Source organism: Epinephelus fuscoguttatus, linkage group LG17 (genome assembly GCF_011397635.1).
Source record: "Epinephelus fuscoguttatus linkage group LG17, E.fuscoguttatus.final_Chr_v1".
Taxonomy (NCBI): domain Eukaryota; kingdom Metazoa; phylum Chordata; class Actinopteri; order Perciformes; family Serranidae; genus Epinephelus; species Epinephelus fuscoguttatus.
In genome coordinates, this window is record NC_064768.1 from 38,614,522 (window position 1) to 38,634,146 (window position 19,625).

Below are 19,625 nucleotides of genomic sequence, written 5' to 3' on the forward strand. Positions count from 1 at the left end.
CACTGACAAAGTGTCAGTATTTGCTGAGCTGGAAGTGAGAACAGACTGGGTGCCACTGTGCCTGTCCACAGACCGATACTAAAACTTGTGCTCACTGACTTTATCCAACAACCTGAGCTGACAGCCAGAGTATATGGCGCAGTATAAAGGACAGGGCAGATGGATGAACTCGTGTTTAGGTTCCCTACTCCAGCTCTGTTCCAAATACACACACATAATATTGGTATCAATCTTCTCATCTTACTCTCACAGAGAAAGTTAATTAGTATGTTCTGCAAAATGTGAAACTATTTTTTTAAACATCTTCTGATTTGACTCGTCATCATTTCCTATACCTGACTTGTGCTTCACTGGCAGCTACACGGTACCTTCACATGTGTTGTTTAGGAAAGAGGGGTGTATTTAGAGTGTGTTTGAATCAAACACCTGCTGGACCTCGTGTCCGTGACTGTTGTGACTCAATCGCACTCTCAAATATGAAATTATCTAGAATAACAGGTTAAACAACACAACAGCAAGTGAAGACAGGAGAGGCATGTGGCACAGGCTGGGTGAGTGGCACTAAGCAGTAATGAGGGTGGGGAACGTGAGACAGCCATTATTCGTTGGGGTGACAGTGGTGTAATCATGGCAGGATTCTCTGCAGGCAGAAATACAGCACAAACACACGACTGTACAAACACCTAGAGATGCTTAAATCTTCGGGATATTTTTACCAGTCTCTTATTTTAGCGGAGTGTCTTCATCATCAAGGGTAACTGGAACATTGTCCTTGCATCCTGGTGTTATTTATGACCCAGCTTGATAATATACCACAAAAAACAACTGACAGCGCCTATATCATGCACACTTCCCACAGCCAGCTCACTGTAAATCCTCTCTAAACTTTTCAGTCTCTGCAGTGTGCATTTGGAGATGTGTGTTGCAAATGTGTGTGTGTGAGTGATGAATGGTGACTCACAGGAGTCCAGCCACTGTAACACAGTTACCAGGCCCCTTAACGGCTCCCAGACAGTTTGGGAAAATGTCACAAAATGAAAATGTGTGCTTAAAGGTTCTGTGTGTGACATGCAGAGCATTACTATAGCAGCAGACCACTCTTTGCTATGTACAGATACGGTGGAGTAACAGCGTCCTGAGCAGAGAACGGAGTCACGCTATCTGTGTGTGGGTTGTAATCCAAACTTCTCTGTGGTTTGTTGTGTTAAGCGAATCTGTCCGAGCCTGCATGTTAGTGCATGTGTGTATCCTGTTGTGTAGCTCATCACTGCCACTTTGCGCTGCGCTGGCTGACTCTGTTGTCTGTGGACATTCCCATAGGAAAGTTGTAATAGAATTAGCTCTGGCTCTGTACTGTGTACTTCCGTACTTCCTCGACCAACGGCTGATTAGCTTTGCCTTACACAGAAATGCTGTTCCCCGAATTGTTGTCCGTAGTACAACAGGAAAAGGAAGTGTTCAGTGCATCGCAAGAAGAAATTAAAATGGATATGATTTCATTTGATTCAGCTCTATTGCAGAGCTGCAACGTCCACAACACTGGAGAAATTAAGGATTTACAGCGACTCTGTCTAAAATTCCTTACGCAAGAGAAGAGAGATGTTTTGGCCTGTTTACCGACGCGATATGGTAAAAGTTTGATTTATCAAGCCTGGCCCACTCTAAGTGACCTTCTCTCTGGACATGAACCGAGGTCTGTGGTGTTGGTGATATGTCCGTTGTTCGTTGCTATTATGGAACAGCAGGTAGAGACTTTGAAACAGAAGGGCACTGCAGCTGAATATGCGGGACAAAGCACTGTTGTCTTCGGCACACCAGAAACATTAGTAGGACAAGCAAAATGGCCGTCACGTGGTCTGGATATCCCCGCCCATTTCTATTACAGAACGAAAGACGAATGTCCCCAAACTCCCATTCCGAAGTAAGGGAGGCTGGTCATGCGAGACTAGGATGTAACAAGAACCAGTACTTTGGTATCAAGTCAATGCCAAAATTCTGAAATTGTGACGGTAGTCGTTTCTCTTCAGCACCGTGGGCACCAGGGACGCACTTCCTCTGGACCTGATGGCACAGCAAGCGTTCTAGTTTGCCGCCACTATAGGAAGAAGACGAGTGCCTTCCAGCCGCTCATCAGGTGCAATGGATGCTTCATTGCTGCTTAATCTGTTCCTCGTCGACAAAATCTCAGAACCTACATAAACTAGTACTTTACATTCAGTGTTGATAATCAAGGGCAAATGATCAAATTTAAATGAAATATAAGTTAAATGTTTGTACTGTGTATTTTAACAACATTGGATTTATTGTTTTGTTGTGGTTTTTACTGTGGCGTCAAATCAGGTGTGGAGGACCATGGAATTTCACTGGTATTAGTGGTATTTGGTATGACGTCGTTGGGGTAGCGCCCACTGTCTGGTTCCCGTTCAGCACCGTTGCCATAGTTTAAAGCTGTTTTTTGAGTTAGCATTATTAGCTGTTAGCCACTGGCTCCATGTTGAGAACCGTATCTAAACAACTCATACTCTCTGTCTTGTGCAGAGAGCCTCTTTAGTAATAACCGAGGCGAAAAAGACTTTATAACACCACACATGATTTTCACGGAGGTATGAGTCACACAACACACACCACCACCGAGAGGATTTGTATGACAGTGTCACACCAATTTGCCTATTCTCTCCTCCACTACCCTTTCCCTCCCCGCTCTCCTCTCCTCCTCCCTTTCTCCCTCTCACTTAACAGATGGAGGTGTCATCGGATTTCCACCTTAACACACGCCAGGGCGGAGCTACCGGGCTCATTTGCATGTTCTGGAGTGAGGAGTTGTCTGTTGGGGTCACAGAGGTTTCTCTGCTGACCGAGCTGCACGGTCTGTCTGCACGGAGAGGTCAAGGGCAGGTGAGCGGTGACAGGGGCAGAGAGCTCTGTGCTGCTTTTCTATTACTGCAACCTCTGGAACCTCACCTTTTGTCCCTCGCCTCTAAAGCTGATAAAAATAAAGCACTGTTTTTAGCTTAAAGGACCAGTTCAGTCTAAAGTAAAGCCCTGTCCTTATTTACTGTGCCTGCAGTGCTGCTACAGAGTTTAATCACCTACCATCAGACGTTAACAGAGCTGGTTATTTAAAGAGGTGAAGAGTATGGATTTTTCTCAGCTGATGAATTACAGAGATATTCATGTGATCAGCATTCACTGAAGTTGCCACGGTCACCCCCCCACTGAGCAGCAAATGTGCAGCAGTTAACATCTGCTATTATGCAATCATATAGAAAAAACATGCTAAATGCTGCTTCAGTGATAAAGAGCTGTTGTGCAAATGGCAGAATATAAGGATGTAGAAATATTCCAGGTGAAGGTTCATACAGACTGCTGAAGACTGATGAGAAACAATGATACTAAAATATGAAAAACTGTTCAAAGACAACCAGAACTGTAATGCTAATTTCATGCTGCATTGAAATGTTCACAGATCCATGTTTGTATGATGCATGACAGCCCAGCTGCTGAAAGAAAATGTTGGTATTGTACATTTTTGCAAACTACAAGTTTGTTACATCTGAATGTTTTATATGTTTTTGTAGTGAGTCAACACTGTTTTTACACCAGTGACAGCGCCACAAATAGCAGTCATCTTTTTACAGAGACACTGCTGCATTTCCTGCCAAGACAGTGCCATACATGACTTCCACGCAACGTCACTCACTGCCGTCACAACGGCCACGCCCCCTTTTAGGTGAAAGTTTTTAACTCGACCCGGGAGAGACGCTAGTCGCGGCTAGGAGTTCATAATGCCGAGAAGTTGCTGCGTTATTCACTGCACAGCAAACAATAAAAAAAAAACAGAATTGCGATTTTCTTTGCTCCCGGATAGAGTGAAGAATGGGGAAAGAAGAAATCTGTGGCTCACAGCCATCAAACGGCAGGGTAAAGACAGAGCACTACACCTAACGTTACGTCTGTGGCAGGCACTTCATCACAGGTTAAATGGCTAACGTTAGCTAGCTAGCTAAAGTCAATTGATCTCAACAATGACATGAGATATTCTAATGAATTTTAAGTAATGAATTGACAGGACATGAATTGAATGAATGAATTGACAGGGTCATTCATCCACACAGAGGCTGGCAGCTGAAAAGGGCACACACCTCTTATCATTTCCACTTTCTCGTCGTACCGAAGGCGATCAGGACCTCTTAAACTCTCTCCGTAGCACGTAGCATGACTGGCCATTTCATCTGAACTGATTTGTTTTTATTTACACTTTATGTGTGTGAAGAGCTCTGCCGCCAGTCAAAATCCCATGTTTCTATCACCTATGACGTCACCGGCGTGCGACCCATTGTAGTCCCGTTGAAGTCCTGTATGAGAAGGGGTTGTTTTGCCGAAAATCACTGTGTTTCTAGCTGGGTTAGTGCTACGAAATGTGGTTGTTTTACACCGAGATGCCACTGCATTTCCAGCAGGAGCAACATGATCTTTTCCAAACCACAACCAAGTGTTTTTGTCTCTAAACCTAACCACACATTAACGATCGTTTTGTTGAAACGTATTGACACATAAACTTTCAACATATCCACTACTTAATACAGACTGTTCTAGTGCACTTCTCGTGTGTTTTCCTTTGAAAGATAATGCACCAAAATTTGTGCATATCCCATGTAATCATGAACCAGTAATTTGTGCATGACCCTCATATTTAGGAAGGCTGCAATCACGTGACCAACGTGCTGACGAGAGTAAAGAAGGAGGCAGCTCTGAGTGGTAAGTTGGGGGCAGGTTATGGTGGAGGATGGGTCACAATGCACAGGACTTTCCCTAGGAGACAGGTGTCCGTAACTGTGTGTACTGTGAGTCATTTTAAGGTACATCCTTACCTTTGCCTTAACGTAACCTCCATAACTTTGTGTTGATTACATGACTTAACTAAGTATTAATTTGTCGGATATCATATGAACTGTTGTATGAGGATACGATGCATAATAATGTACAAATGTAATGTTTCCATAGTTTGCAGGAATGTATGATGTCAACATTTTTCACTGATGACTGGGTTGTGCATGGATTTTGATGATTTGCAGTTTGCAGTTTTTAAGATCTACTGATATGTGTTTATTGATTTATTCCTCTGTTTTCCTCCTGGTATCATAGCTCTTCCCATAAACTGCAGCTTTAGCAGTTTGCTTAAGTGATTCAGTGTTGATAAGGGAGATGTTTACACTTGAAAAGTGATGTCACTGCGTTCTTTCTACAGTGATAACTGATTTAATTGTAACTAAAAGCAACAGACAACTTCATATTGAGATTAGAAAGTTACATTAACTCTATCAGAAGCAGTCAGACGCACCCACCTACATAATGTAGTAGTCTCAGTAGAGTACAGCATGCTCCACACTGAGATGATCCTCTGTCTCGTAGCTGTCCCTAGCTGACTGACAACACTCTGGAGATGAAAGACGAGGGAGACAAAGACATCTTGCAAAAGGGTCAAGTAAGTTTGCATGCGCCTCCAACACTCAAGTGGGACTGCTGTTCCATCTGTGCTTAAGGTTACCTCAGACTCCTTAAGCAGACGGGGTGTGGATTTTTAAAAGAGTGAGACTTGGATCTTCACAGCTACTGTCTTCTTACCGCTGCGATCTGTCTTTCCTTTGCTGTCCTCCTCCTCCTGCTGTCTTTTTTCCTCCCTCTGGATCTATGTGTTTGTCCCATTGATTACAACAACAGGATGGATCGCTTTCATCCACCTCCTCCTCATCTCACTCCTTCTTCCTGGTGTCTGCCTGCCCAGAAGAAGAATTAACAGATGTTAGATGGTTTTACCTTTTTTAGAAGAAGCACCTTTTTGTCTTTAACTCTGCCAGTGGGACCTTCCAAAGAATATTCAAATTTCTAGCAAAAGTAAATGAGCTAACAATCTTTTGAGGGCTGAGCGACAAAATGCCTCGACATCGATAGTACGACAATACTGTAGGGTTGACTGTTGGTGCTCTCACTATGATAATCATCAGTAATGTGGATATAATATAGTGAGTAAAGCACTGAAATAGAATGAGAGTGGAATGGACATTCCCATTCAAATCAGCTAGAACGATGGTCAAAACGGCAGACATTTTATGTGTATCATTAACACTGCAACTCTTGTACCTGATGAACTTCTATATAAACTTCTTTATAAACCAGGGTCGGCAACTTTTACAGTCACAAGCCATTTTTGGCAAATAATATAATTGAAACATCTGTAATCTGATGGTAACAAAGCCTGTTAAGTCTTAATAAGTTCAACATTACTGACAGATATAAACACTCATTAATATGTTGTACCACAGGTTGGCTACTCTGCAGTGAGATATTTATGATTATTTGGTACTTTAACTTTGCAGTGTTGGCAGTGAAAGAAAACAAATCTGTCCATGCACTATTGAATTCTCTATTTTCCTCCGAGACTTTTACTTTTTTGGATTCAGAACCCACAGCTAGCTCAGCCAGGAAGACTCAAGATGAGCCACGACTATTGAAGTTCAACAGAATTTACAGTTAAAGGCATCAGGCCGTAGTTGTATGACGCACATTTTAGTTGACGAAATGGTCACATGGTTTTTTTTATTGTGTGTATAGGCTATACATTTTTACAATGGGAAAATGAAAGAATCACTTAAGGCTGACAACAATGATCAGTGAAAATAAAAATGTTTATAAAATAACTGTTATTCATCGCTATCTAATTTTTGTCAAAGCCACAGGGAGCCACTGGTGAGGGCTAAGGCCTCATTTACACTGCAAGCAAACGGTTGCTGTTTACTCGCGTTTTAATTCTGGCGAGCATTATAACAAGTTAGAGCATTCACACCGCATCCGTTCTACACGCTGCTGGAGTCGCGTTGCTTTCACGAGCAAGCTCGAAAATAGAAGAGACGTTGATTTTTTTTTGCGTGAGTCGCAAGGAAATGGTGGCTGTATTCAACAAAAAACTCATGTTTGCATGTGTTGTGACCTCTCTCGGCCACCGTAGACATCGAGACGAATGGGTTTTTTGTGCTAAGGCTAGTAATACAAAGCAGACAAAGACTGCTTACCCATTTGTAGTGCTAAATATTAATTCTCCAAGCATTGGAATAATCACTGGTGCACAAACCTGTCCACCTTAGGCTTTGGGTCCAAACTCACTTCTTCTTCTTTGGGGTTTATTGGAGATTTGCAAACAAAACTTTGCTAGCCATACGCGAATGCATCGCTTGCTGTGTAAATGAGGCCTAAAGAGCCACATGCAGCTCCAAAGCTGCAGGTTGCTCACATTCGATATGAACAGCCTGACTTCTAGGACTGGGTGTTAGTTCTCGAGAGCTTTAAGGTATCTACGGATATAACCAACTACCAAGTAGTATTAAAATATTTCCAGTAAAACGACTTCAGACTTCCTGTCAGATCAGCAAACTTTCTCTTGCTGTGGTCTGTGGAGCAGCAGTCATTTATCTGTCTGAAAAGCATGCACTAACACAGCAGCAGGGGCTAACATTCAACAGCAAATTGTTAAATGGTCCAGACAAAATCCAACAACACTCGACTATTGGTTAACCTGTAACATTTAGGTAAAAGTTGGTCGTGTGTGTGTGTGCACCTGGGCAGACTGACATAACAGTCCCCAGTGTGGACATCCCACTCCTGCCACAGCAGCTGTGATATTGTTTTATTCAGGGCTTTTAGTGGTTTTGTTTGGAGAGGAAGAGACCTCTGTGGATAATTCAGCTCTCAGTAAAAACCTCCTGAATAATAAGCACTGAAGGAATTCTAACCAGGAGAAGTTTCAGCTGGTTGCAATCCACAATGCTCTCTGCCAGATGTCCCTAACTCCCCCCAAACCTCACACGCTGGACCTTGAAAAAACCCTAGCTCAAACATGTGCTGCAGGTTTTATTGACATTGCAGCCGCAGCCTGCATGTATTCTCTGCCTGACTCACTGAGGCAGCAGCTCATCGTGCAGTCAGCTCCGGGACTGAACCTGACACTGAACTTCAGATGTGTTCTGAGAGTGAAGCAGAGCTCAGTCGGCACAGCTCGGTGTGCAAAGTTGACATTAAGTTTAGAGAAGAAATGATAAAACCAAACATTTACTTCAGCCACATGCATCCGTCTGGAAAAAACTCATAAAATTATAATATGTCAATCTTTAGGTTTTATTTTATATGCTGCAGGAGTCAGACATAGTTTGTTTGATGTTCTCGACTCTCTGCTCTCCACGAATCATCTTTATTCTATATATCCGACTAAATTATTTATGCTGTTTAATTTCAAATAACTGACAGTGGAGCTCTTTGGGTATTTTTAGGGAGCAGTCAAGATGTTTGGTCTGTCTTATCTTACTATATAATGAGAAAACTCTGTGTGTCTGTTCCATGTTTTTCCCCTCACTGACTTGGTCAATCCATGTGAAATTTGGCACAGTGGTAGAGGGTCATGGGAGGATGTCAATGAAGCAATATTACATCAATTGGCCAAAGGGGGGCGCTATAGCAACCCATTGAAATGTCAAACTTTGAATGGGCATATCTCATGCCCCGTATGTGGTAGAGACATGAAACTTTGCACAGAGATGCCTCTCCTCATGAGGAACACATTTGCCTCAAGAACCCATAACTTCCGCTTATATAGATTTTCCACCATTTTGAATTTTTTGAAAAACACTTCAAATGGATCTCTTCCTAGGAAGTTTGAGCGATCTGCATGAAACTGGGTGAACATAATCTAGGGACCAATATCTAAAGTTCCCTCTTGGCAAAAGTTGGAAAACTTCCTAAAACTGAGCTTCTATAAGGCAATGAATATTGCGGAGAGCGTGGCTCATCACATAAAGGTGTAGAACATCTCAAGGGTTTCACCCATCACCACGCAACTTTGTAGGCATATGACCACACATAATCTGAGGGGACCCCTCCATTATTGACCCCATCAAACAAAATGGGGGCGCTAGACAAACTACAAGCAGAGAGAGAGAGTTACGGCACTTGAGGATTACAGCACCCAGTGTACTGACACAACACCACTTTATCCTGTTAAGCAATACTCACAATTTGATGAGAAACCCTTTTGATTCTTTTGATCTGAAGACCCTTACGAACTTACAGGGTAACTGAGGAACGGACACATAATTTGAGGTAGCCAACAACTGGCTTTTATATATCCGAAGAACTTCTATCAAAAAAAAAAAATGAGCTGTTTGGTAAGCAGACCAGGCGTCTGATTGAGACAGGCATTAATTTGTCAAAATGTGTCGCCCCACTGGGCTAGTGAAAGGGACTGGGCTTTTAATTTAAGTTTTATAGTGACTTACTTTTAAATCTTTGGGCTTGGGGGGAAGGTATCAATTATTTTGAAGTCAAAAGGCTGAAGTTCAAGAATGTCACAAGTCAAATTTGTGTGTCAAGTCCGACTGGAGTTTGAGTCATGTGACTTGAGTCCACACCTCTGAAATAATCATCCTCTAGCAACATGTGTCTCAACTCTACAACTAAAAACTGGTGCAAAGGAGGTGTGGTGTTTAGCACTGTCTGGTTTGAACCCCGGGGCGGGGGAGCCCCTCTGTGCGGAGTTTGCATGTTCTCTCTGTGTCAGCGTGGGTTTCCTCCAGGTGCTCCAGCTTCCTCCCACAGTCCAAAGACATGCAGGTTAATTGGTGACTCTAAATTGTCCGTAGGTGTGAATGTGAGTGTGAATGGTTGTCTGTCTCTATGTGTCAGCCCTGCGATAGTCTGGTGACCTGTCCAGGGTGTACCCTGCCTCTTGCCCAGTGTCAGCTGATAGGCTCCAGCCCCCCATGACCCCCAACAGGATACGGAAAATGAATGAATGAGTCATTAATCATCTCTGAGTTGTGTCTGCTGCGTGACAGCATATATGTCTCTTTTGTGGCTGAATGCACTGTGCATAGATTTGCATCAGATCATCTGAATAGTTTAGAAGAACTTCTAGTTTGGAGTGAACTTTTTAATTCCCTGTAATAACAGCACATACAGTATCATTGCTCATGCAAATGCACGGCCCTCTTCTGTTCCTCGTCCTTGTTGTCTCACTTGTTCTGCTTTACAGGAAAGTAAAACCTTACATATGTCGTTCCCCACTTTTTGTCACGCTTACTGACACTCGAAAGAAAAAAACCCTGTGTTTTAACATATGGAGATTTCCAGTTTTGTCAGCATCAAGCGTCTTTTAAAAAAACGGTGTGATGTTCAGCTGATGAGACAGATGGTTCATTAGAGAATCACAAGTATCCCGCTAAGTCTTCCACTCACTTCAGGAACAGACCTCAGAGGCTGAGGCCGAGGCTGCTGCTGGTTTGATCGGGCGTGCGTGCTGCTACCACAACAGATTTAAATAGCAGATTACCATGAGCAGACATTAGATGTTTAAATAAAGGTCAGTTCTGGGTTACTCTTCAAAGCCATGGCCTTTATATGATCAGTTTTACTGAATAATATCTGTTTGGCCAAATGTTCGCTCCTCTCTCCGTCTCCATTCTGCCATTTATTTCTCTTTTTTTCGTTTCATTTCTGTGACTTCATCCACATCTTCTGTTTTCCCCTCCATCTGGACAGCTACCAAGTTTTAGTTTCCATGGCAACATTCAGTATTTCTTTTTTTTTATCTTCAGCTAAACTGGTGAAAAGTCAGAGAGTTTGGATTGCAGCTACTTTGCAGATCATTTTCTCTGGTTAGAGTTCATGTTCTTATCTTTCCTCCCACATCTGATAAACTCATTTCTTAGTTATTACTGTCAGTCACAGTATTAGAGAACACGCATGCTGCAGATTCATGTGAACGACGCGTACATAATCAGCTGGTAATGGGGTTTTGAGAATCCCAGGTTACCTGTGCGTGTGAAGGTGATAACCTTTTTAACTTTTACAAACTTTTACAATTAAAGTAAAATGAAAATATAGCATGTATATGTAAAGTAATAAACATGTGTAGTGTATTAACCCTTTAAAACTGGCGTCCTACAAACAGCTGCAGTTGGTGAGGTCACAGTGACAGCATTCGTTTTCTTTGCAGCAGAAATCTGAGGCTTCATCACATCATTACTTTACATTATGTGCAGTGCAAACGTGGTATTTTCGCCAATACCACGCCAGTATTTCCCTGAATGTCCGCCAGAGATTGTGATTTACATAATCCTGTATATATCGATCTAAAATAAAAACCATTACAGCTCGAACATGCTTTTTCACACAGAAAACATTTGGCAGGCTCTAAAATGCCAAGCACACTGCACTGCCCTTTTTTAAAAAAGAAAAAATAATTGAATGAAAAACAAAACTGCTTTTATTGTTGCCAGGCAACCATCCCATCACCTCCTTATCCTAAGCTTCCCCTGTAATCAATCTTCTGTGTATTTATTTATTATTTATGTTATTTATTTGCCAGTAATCAGTGTGTAGCTGCTGCCATGTTGAGGCAGAGGGTGCTGTCTGTAGCTCTGGTTGAGAGTGAGAGGCTGTCAGCAGATAAACAGAGATCTGTGTGGGTACATGAGACCCTAAAAAAGAGGCTGGATCATGGGGAGTACCACCAGTTGGTCCAGGAGCTTCTCCTCCATCATGGATGTTTCAAGTACTGCACCCATATGCTTCCATACCTGCTGTTTCCTATTGAGATCGTAGTAACCGCAGTTTGTAAAGTCATATATAGATATATATACTCTGGGTATCCAGCAACCGCTACCACCAGTTTCTCCTCCATTGTTACCAGCCTGAACTTGTTTTTTCAACCTGACAAGTTCAGATCACTCCAGTAAAAACGCCGGGCACCTAGAGCGCAGAAACGCCAGGCGCGTAGCAACACAAAAACAGCGAGCAAAAAGCTTCATTCTCATTAAAAACAATTACAAAAAGACGCCTCCAGCTGCTGAAACGCTTTCTGTGTGATCAGCGCCTGAGGCATCCGTCTTCTGCATCATTACCTTGTATGTTTGTGATGACATCAGCATGCTACATCACATGCAGGGCAAAACTGCACAAAAAAGCTGCTGTTGCGCCAAAAGAATGAGTGAGTAATCTATTAAAATGCCTTTTCATAGTGCTCATAAATACGAGCATACCTCCAAAACAAAGAATGTACATGTTTCATTACAGATTTATTTATAGACTCTTTATTATCTCCAATTTCTTGTATTTTTTATGACACATTTTCAATACTTTTCATAATCAGTATGGTTTACTGAATTGCATAACCTTTAAGCTTAGTTTCTACAGATTTTAGGGATATGAAGCATTTTAAGATACTGTGACAAATGACATCTCAATGAGCAAAAATACCAATGGACCATTTCTACTGCAGAGTTCACAGGGTTAATGTGAGGCGAGGCTTTTGAACTAATCACTTAGTAACCTTCAATCTACAGTTTACTTTTCTCTAGTGCTCATGTGAAAGGGGGTGTGCACATATATATATGGGTGTGTATATATATATATATATATATATATATATATATATATATGTGGTGGGGTGAAGAGGTGAAGTCAGTGATTAAACAGGGAAGTTATTGGCAGTTGGTTCCTGCTGGTGGCAGCTTTCCCACTCCTGTGGGTGGAGGAAAAATAGCACTCTGAATCTCTCCCTCGCTGCTCCCAGCAGCAGGATCAGCACCTTGGAGAGCGCCACAACACACAGTCCTGACACTTAAAAGGCCGCTGTGGCGCAGAGGAGGTCGTGTGGTGTTTGGTATAATCTGGAGGGTACTTGTCGACCTGTTTGCTCTCTATCTACCTAATTCTGCCGCACAGTATCTGACTATTCAGTGCACATAGCCTCTATTGTGAGTCTGCCTGTCTGTCCTTGAGGAGGAATCCCTGCTCTCTGGCTCTTCTTGAGATTTCTACTTTTATTTCCAGCTTTTGGTTTCTGTTTTTATGCCTCCACACAGGTGACAGCTGTGGACTGAGGCATTGTGTTTTGTCCATCTGTCTATCTGTCCCACTGCCATGAACATGATATCTGAAGAAAATCTTGAGGGAATTTCTTCAAGTTTGGCACAAACATTTGGTCTGATTAGATTCTGGTGATTTTCAATGGTCACTGTGACCTTACAAAACACGTTTGTAGCTGTAACTCAAGAGCAGGATAAAATGATGAGGTGATGACATTTTATACTCAAAAGGTCAAAGGTCAACTCCACTGTGACATCATAACGTTCTGCAAAAAAACACTTTAGTGGATGTTATTTAAAGCCATATCTCAGGAGCAGAGGGTGACACATTTGATTGGATGCTGAATTGGCGACACTTACCTTGAAACTGTGCTGACTGTTGATTTTCTTTGTGTCAGGTTGAAGATTTCTGTGAAGCATCCATGTTTTTTGGCTTCTTTGCAGCAACATCCACATCCTAACCTTCGTCTCCTGTCATGGCTGCACATGAGTCTTGACAGATGTGGATGTAAAAAAAAAAAGTCACGGACATGAAACATGGACTCTGCTGCACCAAGTTTGACCACTTAAATCTCTTGCAGTTCCCCAAGTTTGTCGGCGGGAACACTGAATCCAACTTGGAGCACCCTATTAATGTTGATACCTATCCAACGAGATATCAGTGAATTTAAATCACTCATGCTGCTCGTGATAATTCAGCCAGCTGGACCAGGACGACCCTCAGCTATCACCGTCCTTCCAGGTATAAGAGAGGTCTCATGAGAAAAGATGCTGGTAGCTGGTATCTTTTTACACCTTTTCCCAGCTGGCTATTTTGTGCGCAGCATGGAGTGTAACATTCAGTGAACTGGTTCATTTGTGGCAACATGGAGACTCAATCACAGGTTATCAGAGGTTCGTGTAAACAGATTAACCTCACCGGGGTGAGGCCAACAGCCAGGTATTTCTGCAGAGTAAAACACAGCCAGTGAATACATCATGCCATGTCAAACAGACAGCGAGGGAATGAAAGGTTGGGTGGTGATGACTGTGTGTGAGCATGAAGAGCTGCCTTTTCATACTCACTGTGTCCTTCACACCAAACTCTGATGAAGCCAGCATGGACGATCACTTACAAACGACGGTTCAGGTCGAAGCCATTCATGAAGGAGTCATGAGGAAATGCAAACAGCAGAATCTAATGAAAGTCTTTTTGATAGCATCTCAAACACATGTTCTCCTAAAATGAATTCATGTGTTTGTTCATGTAAATATTGGTAAATATCAAACAAGCTGTTGCTTTAGTCAGTGTTCACTTCCTTTAAAATCCTTGATTCTCATTTCCATTTTAAAGAAATAAGCTCACTTCACTCCATTAATATGATAATATCAGCCACCCGACTGCTGCTACAATGATTCTCATGCATGGAAAGTAATTGTCCATTTACTCAGAATCCCTTCCCTAAGTAATATATTCAAATTGATTGAATTCTGCTGTAGGCAGGCTGAAAACTAATATGTTGATGCTCCTCAGGGTTTAGGGGCATTCACTGACAATTATTTAATAAAGAAAACTAATCAAAGAGTGTCACAAAATGTAGCCATTTACCCAAACAATAGAGAGATATTTCACGGCGAGATGAAAAACGGAATATTCCCTCAAGTCGTCTCTAAAATCATAATTCAATCAAGCAGCCGCTTATTTTAGCTGCAGGAGTTTGAAGAAGAGAGACAGCTCCATGTTGGATATGAGAAAAGAGCAAACTGCAACAATATTGTGACAAACAGCAGTCGCACATCGACCCTTCAGTTCGTACAATACAAAGGGTCAATTGCTTCTTTACCTTGGACGCAGCAGTTGACAAAACAATCTCCTGTGACAACATGAATGTTCTTTCCAGGGAAACAGGTGAAATGTATGAACATGATGACTGCAGTCAGGCGATCAGACAGGTTGTAAACATACAGTTAGACAGATTATCAGATAAGCCTTGATTAGCCTAATTCATTAAACTGAATCCAAGTGGTGAATATAGTTTTAACAGGATAAAGTGGTGTGTCTGTCGGAGTTAGATCAAATAAACAATTCATAATTAATATGTTATCTGAAGCCTTATTTTTATACAAGTAATATTCATGTTGGTTTAGATAAATAATTTGATAATATTTCCTGATCTTTGCTGAGCAACAGTTTTGTGTAAAAGGAACTGAAGGCCTGTCTCAAATATAGGCCCGTTGATTTCAGTGATTTAAGACAATAATAGCCCGGAGTTTTTTGATAAGCACACTGGTGATGTAAATAATAACCCCAGCCTGCACAGGAAAATTATGCGCACTCAAGTACACACTAATCATGACCCCACTCATTGGTTTTTGGACTCCTGTTTTGAAGCCTCAAGTTTGGCATTTTTGCCGTCGCCATCTTGGATTTTTTGGAGCAAAGAGTGCCGGATTTGGATGAGCTGGTGGACCTAACCCTAACGCTATCTGCTAGCTTGGTCAGAGTGGTAACTCAAAACTATTGGTAATTGTGATAATGCTAATGCTAATTTTTGCTAGTTAAAAAAAACAGGCTTAAAGCCTTCGAAATAAAATGTATTTGCCCGTAAATTTGAACTTTAAACAAAACTTTTTTAAATGACAGAAATGCTCCGATTGACTTTTGTTAACTGACAACACACGAGCCCCTTTTACACTGCCAGATTTTCAGTGAATGTTGGGCCGTTTTGCCAGCAAACTGTGAGCGTTTAGACACACAGAGCCGGATTGGCGAGTTGATCCTAGGTGTCCAATTTTCTGCCTCGTAGGGTAGACATATTGGCGGAACCTTTTTAGTTTAAACAGACAGAGGCGGCCCGTTACCTAATCAACATTGTTGCCTTGGTAGCAACTTGTCAATGGACGGCACCCACCTTGGTGGCCACACCTTTAATTACGTATAACTTTAGGACTTAATAACATTTGAATGGGTGAGTCATGAATGTTGAAATAAGCCATAGAGACCAAAATCGTTTTTTTTTTGTACCAGACTGTAAACATGTTTATTTCTACTGTAAAGTAGAGGTCTGCGGGGACTGACTCGCTCTTGGAGCCAGTCTCAAGTGGCCATTAGAGGAACTGCAGTGTCTGATCCTGTGGCGTTGGCTTCATTTTTCAGCCCTGGAGGTCGCTGCTCTAGCAGGACAAAACTGAAACAGGAAGTCATTCTGTAAACTGATTGATATTGAAAATGACCAGTTTGGGTTATAATGATATGGTTTATCTTTGAGTTCATTCCCCTTGAGTTTGACTAACTTTGTTGTGTGTTTGAGTTCTTTCTGATTGTCGTTGGATGTCTTTTTATCAAAGTTTTCTTATGGGAAGTAACTTGGTTAGCTCAGTCTAAGCATGACCAGATATTGGTATGAATTGTGATAATAAGAACCACGTAATGAAAAAATGACCTTTTATGATCTCACTTCATCTGAAACATGTCAAAGCAGAGCATAATTAGCAGAGGAGAGGAGATGAAGCTCAGCAGGATATCAGCTTTAATTCTGAAATGTGACACTGACCCTCAGAAACTGATCTCTCGTACCAAGAGGAGGAATCACTATCAGGTTAAAATTAGAGCCACTTCTCCTTTCAAAGCTCTCATGTTGTAGACGCCTCTGTTCCTTGAAAGACTGATGGATAAACTCTTTTTTAGATGTGTAACCTGTGGGTGTGATGAAGCCCTTTGTAGCGACACATGACACTCGATCTTTCTCTACATCTGCCATGTAGTGTGAAGTGACTCAGAGGCTTCGGGCGATGGTGGGGAAGTGAGGAAAATGAGGAGGGCGGGACTGCGCCGTAGCATCGCCATTTCATCTGTACTATATGAGTGAGAGGCTGGTGAGACTTAACCCCAGACGCTGTGGATCTTGGCGGGTCGCTACCCCTGAGGCCGCAGAGGCTGGCTGCCATGGCGACCTCCTGAACTCCTGATGTCAGAGCCGGCAGCAATATTAGCCCCCAGACTGCACTGTGAGACCCAGAGAAATCTCGAGATGTCAGATTCCCGTGTCTTCACGAGTGGAGGAAAGGAGAGGGGGGAACAAAGTGAGAGCAAAGGGAGGAACAGGAGTGAAGAGGAGAGAGTGATAGATGGCACACTGTGATGTCTCCAGAGGGTTGAGAGAAAGTGAGAAAAAGAGAGCAGGAGGAGAGGAAGAGAGCTTCAATGTCAGCTCCAGGATCAAAGGAGAGAAAGGGGAGGCAGACTTTGGCAATGAAAGCACCTGAAATCCATTCAAATTAAAACATACGCTGACACAAAAGTCGACACATGAATACAAAGAGCGACTTAGCGGTGTTTGTTTGTTTGAGCCTGCAGAGAAAGGAAGAAAAAAAATCTCTTTGTAGAGCACGTTGTATACATGTGAGTGTTTGTCTGGCTGCTTGCCTGCCTGCCCGTGTGGAAGTCCCACCGCTCACCTGTGTATGTGTGTGTGTGAGCGTGTGTGTGGACATTTACTTGGGTTCGCGTGTGTGCATGGCTGGAGGTTGGCGAGCATCGGGGAGCTGGGGAGTTTGGGGAAAGGTCGTGAGGCACAGTGGCTTGGCATGGTGGCATATTTCATTTATAAGCTCACTGGGGCATAGCTGTGCTGCAGGGAAGATTAAGCTGTAACTCTTCAGTTTGTACTGAAAATGCAGGGCATGTACCATTAGTGGGGAAAAATCAACCCTCGTTAGACCTACTGGTAAATTAGTGATGCTGCCGCGGTTGGTTTCACAAGCACAATGCATTTTTTAGAGTTTTTGTATTTTGTTACTCATTCACTTTATGTTGGACTGATCCAAATAGAAAAAGATGGATATGTCACGAGGGCATGTGTGCGCTGTTTAAACCTGTATGTTTCATATTAACATTGCATACAGTGACTCAGCCTAATGCTAACTGCTCACTTGCAGTGCCAAAACCACTGAGGATAAACCAACTCCGCAGCTTTTAGTTGCTTTCAGTCTTCTGTCTCTTGGCTCTTAGCAACCTCCCAATATAAAACCAGAGGGAGTCATTTCCAGCAAACAAGTTCAGATGAGTGTACACTACCCTCCCATAACCAAACAGCAGAGAGAGCTGAAGGACGGTGAGCAGCGAGCAAGCCAGATATTTTTCTCAAGAGTTTGTAAAAGCCAAACCAGAGCTAAAAGGCCAGGGGATAAAAGAAAAGTAAAAGATCTAGAGCCGTGTATTTTTAACCTGGAAATCCAGATGCCCGGCCCCCAGCAAATTTGTTCTGCACGGGGATCTGCCCTGACGAGCAGAGCCCGCCTATCTATCTGACAGAGGCGGGTTCTGGGCGGGCGTAACAAGATGAAGACAGCGCTGCACCATAGGAGTCGAACAGTTAACAGCCAAGATGGCAGCTGCCGAAGAACCACGTCCATTCAATTTAGCTTTGGAAGAAACGCTAAGCTAACTACGCTTATCTTTTTCCTTGAGAGAGGAACAGAAGACTGCCCTAGAAGCAGGAAGGAAGTTTTTGCCGTTTTGCCGACAGGATACGGCAAAAGCATAATATATCAGTTAGCCCCACTGGTCGGCAAACAAATGGAGCTTAATGCAATGAATACTTCACCTTGTTTTTTGCTCTGATTGGCTTGGGTAAGAAGGGTGTATCGGTGAGGGCCAGACTCAAAATCTTTCTAGATTTGAGTCTGGATTTCCAGGCTACTGTAGCTCTGTACAGAAACAGAAAGAAAAAGACAAACTTCATGCTGTGTCAGCTGAAATATTTAAATATTTTTGAAACACATGGATGGGAGTGAAATACAAAATGGTAGCCTGTTCACAAAAGTGCCGGAACAGCTGGGCAATGCTCGATTGTTTGGTCTGTGACGTAAAAGGTCAACCAGAAAAAGGTCCAATACTGACAAGCTGAAAGGAGGCATATCTCCACCTATCGTAGAGGAGTCAGACATACTTAAGTCGATAAATTGATAAACCGTGCTTGTATCCTGGGACGAGGACAGGAGTCTGATTAAAAGGTCTAGTGGAGCTGTAACTGTAGCTCCACTTAACTGAGCATGTGAACGTACTGAGTGAATCAGGGAGTTGCTTTGACCACGGGTTTGAAAAGTAGTTAAAAGTGTCAACAGAATAAAGATGTATTCACCTTCAGAGCTGCTGAACAGGACGCCATACACTCTGAATAAACTGGTAATTTTGAATGCAAAAATACAAAGTGCGTGTTCAGCCTGCACAGTACAGATATTGTAGCTAGTATTTTGAAATGATTCACGTTGGTTGATTTCGTGGTGAGATGATGAAACAGGAGCCAGACACTTGAGAGTGTACACATTCATACAGTGAGGCAAGAGGAGGCAACAAAGTCTGTATTTTCCTGCGGAGGTTAAGTGTTTATAATGTTGACAGAAAGCTGATAGTGTTATTTTAAGATCCATTATAGGATCAGTTCTTACAGTCTGGCTGAGTTGTTGATATGTGTAAAATGTTATTCAGCTGATAAACACTGTCAAGGTGGTGAATAAAATCAGTCTGCTCTTATCCTCAGGTTGTCACAGGCGAAGGACCCTGGACACATAGCCTACAGTAAATACACCGGTTGTAGCCTAAGTAACTTTTAACATACGTGAGTCTTTGTGACTCTTGACTCTTGTCCCATCACTAACGCTTGTTTCTGTTTCACTAATGATATTTTCACCCCATTCAGTCACATCCCGTTATTTCCTCTGTAAACCTAA